Source organism: Musca autumnalis, unplaced genomic scaffold (genome assembly GCF_047663935.1).
Source record: "Musca autumnalis isolate F117 unplaced genomic scaffold, ASM4766393v1 scaffold_3, whole genome shotgun sequence".
Lineage (NCBI taxonomy): Eukaryota > Metazoa > Arthropoda > Insecta > Diptera > Muscidae > Musca > Musca autumnalis.
Genome location: NW_027411866.1, coordinates 258494104 through 258506251, shown reverse-complemented (window position 1 = coordinate 258506251; position 12148 = coordinate 258494104).

Genomic DNA, 12148 nt, shown 5'->3' with positions numbered 1-12148 from the left:
ACCTTCCAGATATAGATTGGGTTCGAATATGGACTATATATGTCCTCTCCTTCGGGTATCTTCCACAAAAAATCGGAAAATCTGCAGTTTAAGAGCTCCTCTTGTATTGTATTAATTTTTTTCAGCATGTGTACTGAATTTGGTAAAACTTTGATTTGGATGAACGGATAGACTTGGAAACCTGAAATTTGGAACTAAGATTAGGATTGAAATATGGGGGTAGTTTTGGAAATTGATACTTATGTGTAGGAAAAATACTAAATGATACGAAATTTGGTACAATTTGGAATTCGCTGAACGGATATAGCTGGAATCCTGAAATTTGGAATTGAGATTACTGTTCGACTGTAAGATTGAGTTAGTTTTGGAAATTCGTACTTATGGGTACGGAACGTACTTAATGGCACTTAATTTGATAAAATTTATATTTGGGCGAACGGATGAAAATGGAATCCTGAAATTTTGAGTTAAGGTTACTGTTGGAGTGTAGGATTGAACTTTTGGAAATTCGTACTTATTGGTATAAAAAGTACCAAATTTGCTAAAACTTGAATTTGATTGAACGGATAGAGTCTGAATCCTGATATATGGAATTAAGATTACTATTAAAGTGAAGGATTAATTTAGTTTTACAAAATCGTACTTATGGTTACGAAGAGTACTAAATGGTACTAAGTTTGGTACAATTTGGTATCGAACAAACGAATACAGAACAAGATTACTGTTATTATTTTGTATTATTGTCTGTGTAGGGTTGAGATACAATGTACCATAAGTTTACGAAAATTACTAAATGGTACTCAATTTGCTATTGGGTGTAGGGACAGAGATGGAATCTTTATTGTTTGGAGTTAGGGTGAGTATTAGTGTGTAACGTTGGTATATGGACGTGTTTTAAGAACACGTACATAAATTGACGAAAATTACATATGCGGTCTAAATGTTGCATCGGGTGTAAGAAATGAGCTGGAATTCTAAAATTTGTTCTTAGAGTAACTGTTGGTATGTGGGGTTAAGATACATATGTAGATGGCTTTGGAAATGCATACTATGAAAAATACTAAATGGTACAGTATTTAGTAAAAGTTTTTATTTGTTATTGTTTATTTCGGTGTCGGTTGATATTTTAGGAGGAGGTTTCGGAAACTATGTATAATTGGGTTTGGGGGAGCTGATAGAGCTGGGAATGAGAATCGCGGTTGGTATATATGGTTGATGTAAGAAAGTAATTTGTTAAGGTAATACCCAGGTGTACCATTTTGTTATTGCATGAACGATAATATAAAGAATTTTTCTTCGTTTTTGAAATGCGTACGAATTCTGAAATTTGGTATGAAGGTCGCTGATGGCTGAAATGGTATTGAAAATACCAACTATATGGCTACGAAAAGTACTAAATAATACTAAATTGGTCTTAGGTTTATTTTTTTACAAGAATGTTATACCTAACTCCAAAAAATAAAGATTCCCTCTCTGTCCCTTCACCCAACAGGAAATTGAGTACAATTTAGGAAGTTTCGTATACTTATGGTACGTATTTCGACAACCACATATCTCAATCTTAACCAAAATGGCTCAAAAAAGTGGCTTGCTGTTGATGTGTAAGGGTGAGATACGGCTGATTTTGAAAATCGAACTAAAGTGGTGCGAACAGTACTTAAATAAAAATAAATACTGATTAAAAATGGTATTAAGAGAACAAAATTGTCCATATTAAACAGTTTTTATTTGTTATACTTATGTTGTTAGTTTAGCTATTTGACCTTTGGTAATTAAGCGAAACATTCCGTATCCAAAGTGATCTACAATGACATTTCCAGACACTGGGTTCACTGACTTTGAAACTTGTTAACGTAAAAAATGCCAACAATTCGAAATTTCTGGGACTTGGTAGGGATGTCCGCCCTGCATAGAAAATATTGTAGGGACGACACATCGAAAATACATCAACTTTGTTCGTAGTGAGTAATATACTCAAATGATTTTTCTTTTGAATAAATAAATCACCTTGTAGATGTATTTTTATTTCAGTGATGCGCCTCGCTTATGATATGGATCTTCTTTCTTAGGAAGTTAAAAAAATTGCATATTGATCAGACGTACTTTATAAATACGTATGTACGTTCCACGAACAATAAATAACTTTTATGGGCCATTATTACGTTTGTTATTTCTTTTATTTTAAAGGATATAATAAACGCATTTGGATGCTTTAAACATTTAAAGTTAACACAAAGCAAGCGAGCAACCAATAACAAAACATTACATAACAACGGATGCATCTCTTTAAAGCTTAAACCCACCGAGAGATCTAAAAGTCATGGAAATGTTATTTCATTATTAAAAATACATACAGGCAAACAAAGTTATTTATTATTTTTCACAAACTGTTTAAATATTTATTTTTTCACCCAAACAAAAAATCCACTTTTCCAAAAAATGCAAAATTTGCCCATTCCCCCACAACTTCCCACGCTAGCAATTGAGTTAAAATAAAAGTTATTTAAATTCAAATAAATTGAAAAGGGAAGCTGTTGTTGGTTGGTGAGTGAAAGAGGGCGCGTGCCGCTTATAGAATTACCAACTAATTTCATATTTATGAGGCTTCGACTTTTGCTGTCGCCCTTTTCGTGCATTGATGATTGAGTGTTTCGTTGCAATGATGTGCGTAAGCGTGTGTGTGTCGCAGTATTCAATGACTATATTTTGTTCAGCAGCATGACCCATAAGTTGCTCAAGAAGATAACGAAAATTCCAACCAACTCCCCAAATGCATGTCACAGCAAATTGGTTCTAATCTTTGACCAAGAAACCACGCCTGGGAAGTGATAATCAACAACGGCGGAACATCATCAAATGCCACACCAAGTGCTACTTTACACTCACTCACCCACTCATTGTGCGATATTGATGGTATCTCCGGCGAACGGCCATGGCACGTGTCCCAACGGTGATAATAGAAAACAGACGCATTGAAATCCAAGTCGTGGTTGAAAGAAGACCAAGAAACCGTCATTTAGTGAAGATTTAAAAGTGTGCGTATGTTCATCCACCGCCCGCCCGTCTTTTGTGCAAATATCTCTAAAATAACAACAACGACAACTATATTTATCCGCTTTTCTTTATTTACAACCGAATCTAGTTTGCGGTCTTCATCGGCACTCTGACAGTTGGCTGCTGTTTGGCATCCAAAGGCCAATTAAATGGCCATAAATGGAACGACGTGCCGCTCTGGCAGGTATTAATTATGGGAATCCTTGAGGAATTAGTTTCCGATATCCTTTGTTTATTTGTCAGCCATTCATCGAAATGTTTATCTATTAATCAAGAAAGTGAGAAGAACAAAAAACTACAAAGTGAATTAGGTTAAAAGGAATATAGTTATGATGTCGTCCTTAATTCGCTTGTTAATTAATAAAATTTTACCATTAATGGGGGAGGGTTTGAAGTGATAAAATCTGTCACGTGATTATAAATGAACATTTATTTTGAATTAAATTTAAATGATAAATGCACATGAATGTGGTTTTGGTAATGTGAAATGAATTGAAAATACTACGGTGAGGTTTCTAAACCCTTATTGATACTTTGGTACCAACATCAAAGTAATGGTATTTTCGAAATACTATTTATTATAAGTGTACTTTGTCTCAATGCATTATTTCACACTCGTAAGGACGTCAATTTGGCCGAAATTGTGTTGTAGGAGTTCCTGCTAGGTGGTGCAGTCCGTTCCGAAAAAAGGAGATTCCACATAATAGAACTAAAAATAGAAATAAAAATAATTTCATTGTATGCTGAATCCTAAGAAGCCAGCTAAAAATAGAAATTTCGAAAGATACTGGGAAATAAATTAAGAAATCAGAACCTTAACAAGATCAGAAAAAAATAATTTACTTAATGGAAAATGTCAGGAAATTGAAACTCTGCAGAACCTACACGATGACTGCAACCTTCACAAGAAGTTAAAGAAAGCAGCAGGAGTATATAAAAAAAAGGCACCAGCCACTCTGTTCATGGAAGTAACAAATCTATATTTGAAGTAGCGGAGAAAAAATGAAGATGGAAAGACAATGTAGCAAAACTATTCACTGATTCCGAAATAACCACCTACGAAGAAACAGAATGCAATCTGACTGGAAACCCAATAACAAAGTGCGAAGTGGAACAGGCAATAAAAACACTGAAAGATATGATAGCAACAGGGCCTGACGATATTCCAGCTGAAATATTAAAACTTATAGAGGATGATAATATGGAACTACTCGTAATACTCTTTAACCCACGTATGTATATGACAAGGGGAAATATCCACCAGACTGGCTCAGTTCAAAATTCATACCGATACCAAAGAAGAACAACGCAAAAAATGTGAAGAATATAGACTGATTAGTATCATGAGTAATGCATTGAAACTTTTCCTAAGAGTAATCCATAGCCGAATATATACCCAATGTGAAGCGTATATGAGGCGCTCAGCGCCAAAACGGCCTAACCCACATTTTCAAAAAAATCAAACTGACTATGCTGGAAGAACCGGAACCTTTTGTAATACATACTAAAAAAATCCCAAATTGCATAGATTAACCCTATGTTATTCTACATGCCGAAACCCGTTTTTCCTTTACTGAAAGTTTGAAAAAATGTGGACGCCCAAATGGCCTAAGCCACATAGACAAAATCGAATACTGGAAAAAAATACGTGTGGGTTAGGCATGTTACGTTTTAGTCAGGAGTATATTTGAAAAATAATATAAAAATAAATTTTCGATAAGATTTTGTAAGTAAAAACCAAAGGTCGACTTACATCAATGTACAACGTAAGAAGTTAATAATGTATCGCGATAAATGTGGTGGCCAAAACCGTAACATAAGAATGAACAATATTTGCACATTCATAGTCAATAATTCGACCTTCTCAGTGGAACGGATAGACCACAAATTTTTAATGTTTGGCCATTCATGCCTACCATGCGATCAAGATTTTGGTCTCATTGAAAAGGAAAAAATATTATAAGGGCATTTGTACGCCTGATGATTGGGATCGTGTAATCCTCACGGCAAAAAGGGAACCATGTCACTTGGTAAAGATGACGACAGATGAAATAAAAAGCATGTCCTCAATTGAGAAACTAGTATCAAACAGAAAAATCAATTCCAAAATGCGATGCCATTTATAATTCAATACAAATATTCAAATAACATAAATGTTTAATATTTCAAAAAGGAACTCAAGCAAGTACGTAAATTTTGAATTGGAACCGCTTTATCCGGGAGGAAGATTCATTGAAGTTACAAAGTTTAAGGATTTACAGAAACTCAAAGGGTAAATCATGCATTTTATAATAATTTAAAAACAAATTCGAGAGCCGAAGATGAAGATATCCAGGAAGAAGACCAATAATTTTTATTAATATGTATCAATTAAAATGCTCACAGTTATTTTTATTATTCATCTGCATAACTTTTGTTTTAATAAATGGGGACAAAATGGCCTAACCCTCAGTTCCTATCAATATATTTTTTATAAATGGATGCCAAAACGGCCTAAGCCACTTTAATTTTTTTTATTAACTGATTAAAACCGTTTTTATCTATGTAAACTAATACCTAATGATTAACCTAAAACAAATATCACAACTAATATGTATTTATGATTAATAAAAAAAAATATAAAAATATTTTAAAAACTTGTTTTCTTTCAACTTCGTTTATCTTAGAATCATTTCATTGTGGGTTAGGCCGTTTTGGCGCTGAGAGCCTCATATGGGCACATTACAGATCGGATTTAAACAAGGAATGGGGACTCGAGAAGCACTGCTTAGCTTACAGGTACTAGTTCAGAAATGCCGAGATGTACAAAAGTATATATGGGCAATGTGGTTGAATATTATACAAATTAAATGCTTTCGGATAAAATTAAATGTTTTTAGACTTGGCAAAAAATATTGGCCTTAAAAGTTAATTTGCGTGGAAGCTGTGGCTACATTTATGTTAAATTATGGGTAAAAATGGATTGAAGCCAACGTGTCTTTTTTTGTTTTCTCTCGATTTGTGATTAAACCACAAACAGGTATTTCAAAAAATCTTATATAGGATTGTAGAACTTGCGATTCTGAGTTAGTTGATATATGTGTCGTGAATGTAGCCTATACAGCTTCACAGAAATCTGCATCAAAATTCGAAAATTTTGTGCGAACATTTTTCTAAAAATCATATTTTTCATGCCTAATTTTTACAATTGTAATTCGATTTACGATTTACGATTGCAAATTTTAGATTTTTACGTTGCGGATCTAATAAATCTTTACTCGTGAAATTCCACCTACTAAAACGCGAGATACGAGAAATTCCAAGGTAGGAAAATCACCTAAAATTTTTTTCGAAAATATCGCGCATTTTATCGCGTATTCTGGGGGCCGTTGCAGTGAAAAAACTAGTGCAGCATCTTCGTTTTTGTGGAGACAGAGATTTAAAAACTTCACTGATAAGGGAGCTACATTAATTTCATCCCAAAAAATAGTGTGTGATTGCTTTGAAATAGATATATATCGATGTAGACTTTAGTGGTGTCAATGAAACCGGATGCGGAACAAAATTTATTGTACCTTAGAGACGTTTTATAGGGTTTTAATGCTTAGTTGCAGCCGATGCTACATCTAAGCGTCCAAGTTATATTTCGAAATATATATACAAATTAAAAGATATGGTCTTGCTGTACATAAAAATCACATGCGGACAAAACGATTTTGATAATTACGCGATTTACACATATTTCTAACTCTATTTCCGTTTAACAAGTCTAATGATTTATTTCATCAACCCGATAACGATTAATATAAGCGACAAGGAAATAAGGTGTATACGAAATTTATTCATCGATATAAACGGAGAAATGACGAAAGAAGTAACGAGTACAAATACATGGAATGATTATCAACAATATCAGATTCGCTGGCACTATATTTGGTCTACAAAAACTTATGGACAAACTCACAGATGTAAGGGAATCATATGGATTGAAAATCAACAAAAGGAAAACAAAATACATGACCATCAGCCGAAAAAATACGTATAACAACAGTTCGTTGAAAATACAAAACACAATAATAGAAAAAGTAAAAAAACTATAAATATTTAAGAGTTACCATAAATGATCAATGGAATGTTTCGAAAGAAATAAATTGTCGTATAGAACAGGCAAGGGATGCATTTTACATTTTTACAACAAGATTCTAACAAGTCATGACATCGGCATACAAACTAAAACCAGATTCATCAAATGCTACATCTGGTCTGTAGCATTTCTATGAAAGAAAACTAGAATCATTTGAAATTTGGATATACCGAAAAATACCGTGGACAAATCGCATAAGAAATGACGAGGTACTAAAAGAAAGAATCAAGATCGCCAACTCCTTAAGACAGTTGAAAATAGAAAAGTGTCCTGAGATATGATAAATATATTTTTCTGTAAAAAAAAACTTATCAAAGGAACAGTTGATGGAAGACCATGTAGAGGAAGAAAGAAATTTCTTGGCTGAAAAATATTCTGATATGGACCGGACATCAAAATAAAAGAAGTTTATTGAATGCCGCCAAAAATAGATATCTATATTTATAAAAATCCATTATTTGTTAAACATAAGAAAAATTGTAAGTCAACAAATAATTTGTAATTATTATATGATCGCATATATCCGAAACACGGATACGCAAATAAAGAAGAAGCATATAATTTACACCAACCATTCGTCATGGCATTTTCACCAATCCTTAGATTAAAACCGTGGTCGTGATTTTAAGTCAGGCCAAAAAGTTTGTAACACATCGAAATACCAAAATGAATGTCTCGACGAGCTTAGCTGTGTGTGTCTGCCCCTCCATCCGTCTGTCCATCTAAACCTTGTAATCACGCTACAGGTCGCAGTTTTAATCGGATCGTCACCAAATGTTTTGTGTTGATGGGTGTCCCTGAGGGGAAGATGGTCGGATAATATTTAGGGGTCGTAAAATAACGGAGATATCGCAATAGTCGGTAATACATCCCATTTTCCCATCCCATACTACAGACCGCAATTTTGATCGGATCTAATGTTGGTCCCATAGAGGTAGAAGTCTATTGATTTTGGTGATGGCCGGATAATATTCAGGAGTCGGAAAGAGAAAAAAACTTATGTTGAGAACATTCAATGTTTTATTCATATTTGAATATCTCCGCTTCCAGTAGGCGTATAAGATAACATTTTCTTTACATTGTTGACGTATGTAGACAAACAACGGATATCGCAAAAGTCGGAATTCATCCCATTTTTCCATTTTTTTTTAAATCACGTTACAGGTCGCAATTTTAATGGGGTCGCCGGAGGGGAAGAAGGCTACTGACTTTGGTGATAGCCGTATAACATTCAAGGGCCGCAATGGGCAAAAAACTTATTTGGAGAAAAAGTCAACGTTTTATTCCAAAGCAAATATCTCAGCGGCAATAAGAGTATACCAAAAGCATAACCCACTGAAAGTAAAAAATATCACCTTTCTAACGATGTAAAGTAGGTTGTCGTAGGTGGTCAAACAACGAATATATCGCAATAGTCGCCAATGAAAACCAACTTTTCATTTTTGCGATTTTAATTATAATGACGAATATCACAGCTTTGGTTAGGGACCTTCCAAAAGCAATGCCCGACTATGAAAGCAGAAAATCCCATCTTTACAATGATGCAAAGTAGGTTGGCGTAGGCGGTCAAATAACGCAGATATCGCAATATTCGGTAATACATGCCATTTTTCATTTTTTTAATCACACTATTATATATTACCCAATTATCCGGGGAAAATCGATTATCCGTAATGGTCGGGACTGGAGACCTTAAGGATAATCGATTTCCCGCATAATGGAGTAACAATATTTACAACTATTTCTCATATCATATGACAGTAATTCAAAATGATCTATTCTTTCAGTAGAATCAAAAACTGTTCATATATGTATGTACTTATGTGTATACAAGTAGCTACTCTGAAGGCAGGCAGAGGGACATAAAGGCATTTTTGACGAAAGAGTAAAAAAAAAACAAGAAAAAAGTATCAGTCGGCTTTACCGGCAGCCTCATCCCCAAAAAGTATGTATTATCAGCACGGCTGTCAGATTTGATTTAATGTTATTTTGAGAATTTTTCTTAAAAATTTAATAAATGAAAATTTATAAATTTATAAATTTTGTAAAACACGATTTTTTAAAAAAGCTGTTCAAATATTCTTAGTTCACTTTAATAATCAATTCTTAGACAATGATTAAATGTATTTAGGTGCTTATGCAAAGGAATTGTTAACGTTGAAGTGAAACAAGCAACATATATAATTGATTAGCTTCATTCATAATCTGCAAAAATCTATAATTTTTTTAATTTCTTGGTAAATTTATAACGGAAAAAATGTCAAAATTTTAACCATAGTAGACTCTTGTATGTTCTGTAGGCCTATTCTGTAACTTTTATCGATTGAAAATTAGTTAAAATTTCTTTTGTTTTTGTAACAACTACAAAAGAAACAAATGAAATTGTTGTAAAATAAACAATGGGTAAAGTTGTTAAAAAGTTACAGAATAGGCCCCCTGGACAGACAGAACAATTAACTGCATAAACTTTTATATTGAGCTTTGTACACACACATTTTAAAATTTAAATACATTTAATTTTGAAAGGAATTTTTGCTTTGTTCCAGAACCTGCAAGAATCCACAAATTTTACTAAGATAACATTTTTCTAGCTTTGTGATATCGAAAAAATAGTAAAATTAGTAGATTCTTGTAGGTTCTGGAACACAACATTTATTCGATTTTCGACATCCTTAAAGAATTTTCACATTTTATGAACATGGAGGAAAAGCAAAAGTTGGATTCAAAAACTCAGATTTTAGATTTTGAGCAAAAGTTTGAAAATGGTAAAACGGATTTATTTCGCTCTTTGAATGCAATAAAACCGACTTTTTATAAAATAAATAATTTTAATTTACTGAAGTCCCGATCTACATTAGGGGAGTTTACTTGCGGCAAGTCCCTGTTTGTAGGAGAGACGCGTAAGGGGAATGGAAATGGGAAAAAATTGCTCGCCACGGCAATTTTCAGGCAATTCCTTTTATATTTTTCGTATTTGACATTATTTCCCTGCTAAAACTTGTGGGAACAGAATTGCCTTTTATAAACACAAGAGACAAGTTTAAAAAGGAACGAGCAAAATTTTCGCAAGTAAACTCGCCTAATGTAAATCGTGAATTTAATAACTTGAATATACATTTTATGTATATCATATTTTAAATACAATTTTCTAAAACGTGGAATTTTTGTTGTATTGGCCACCTCTGGCTTTTTTCAATACATTTGTTGCGAATCTGCTGGGACCTTTTTGGAAAATGTTTGTATTTACACAAATAATGCACATTTCATTAAAGTTAATCGAGCATTGTTAGGCTGCGATGTTTTAATATTTGTTATTATAATAAAATTAAAACCGTCATATCATTATATTATAATATTAAAATCTAGTTGTCGGCACAAAACAAAATTCCTATGTACAAAAATTATTGATGTATCACAATAAATATATATTTTTAGTGGACACTTATTTTTAGACACTTTTGCTTATAAATAGGTATATTTTGTGTAAGGATAGTCCAATTTCAAGTTCTAATAATAATTTACAAAGGTTCCCAACGTAGTCTGATAAATCTGAATTGTACCTACGTAATGTCAATTAAAATACCACATGTAATATTAACAAGTAGCCTGAAAAGAAAAGGCAGCACATAACACAAAAGTCAGAGAACACATTTAATTCAATTCGTTGTTATTTTATTATATACAAAACTTAAAAATCCTAATAAATTGAATAGTTAACTAAGGACCAGCAATATTCTAAATTTAATTAAACCCACAACAGAAGCAGCCAGCGCTTACAAACGCTGCAAAACACACAACCATATCCGTTCTTCCACTGCTGTACACACAGACTAGGCACTAGTGTTGTAATATGTTGCTCTCCGTAGTTTCTTTTTTCTTTGTCTTCCCTGCAAATGGAACTGAATTCTGTCTCACCTGGAAATGAAAACAACAACTGTACTCAGCGATGTTAAGGGAACTGTTCCCAGTGGAACGGAAGTGGTTACCTGGAAGTAACGATAAAAACCGGTTACCAAGCATCTAAAAGAATTCTCCCTCCAACACAGCACAAATATATTTGTCTTGCTCTATCTCATGCTGTTGTTCTCGCATTCTAGCTGTTGTTCTCGCACCCATCGGCAAAGAGGCGTTGTTTTTCTCTCAAAAATTGGCGCCATTGCTGATAAAGCATAACAAAAGACAACCCATCTCGCTTGCCAACCATTAATGAACGAACACAAGGCACATAAAAATAACTGTAGCATTGATAATTTGTGCGCACACAGTTACAAAAGTCATCTCGCTCGCAGTGTTAGTTTAACATGTTTGTGAGAATTTATATTTTCCAAATTGTAGAACAACACAAACATCAACAAAACCACAAACATCGACGTTTCTTTGTTCTTTGTCAAAATCTCAGTCATGATTGACTCTCAGCAAAAAGAGCGGAGGATATTCGAAGCATAACTTTTTGTGTGGGTGGGTGTTGTTTTATTCTCGACCAACACACAAGAACGCCGTTTAATGGTGGTTTGCTTGGAATGGAAATGCGAGAGTATAAACACGAATGAGCATGTTGGATATTGGAACTTATTGAGATTGCCAATGGGATTGAGCATCCTTGTTTCGCTTGCATGGACACAGTTCGTTGATGTGTCTGTCGTTTAATTTTGCTATCCCCATTTCTAGGTACAAACACATAGACACCGGCACACATAAATTGTTTATTCATTTCTTCGCTTTTGTTCGTTTCTTCGTCCTTCTCGTAAGTTTGCATGGAACACAATGAGTGAACACACTTATTAACTGGTTGGTTGGTAGGTATGTCGCAGCCAGTCATCTATTGTTTGTTGGTATTTGTACTTTTTTAACAAGCGTTCTTCAGTCGAGTACATAAGCCACCATCGTTGACGTTCTCATCGTCATCGTCGCCTTGCCGTCATCATCAACATCATCATTGTTATCGCAAAGATTGTTGTCCGTTGTCGTTGA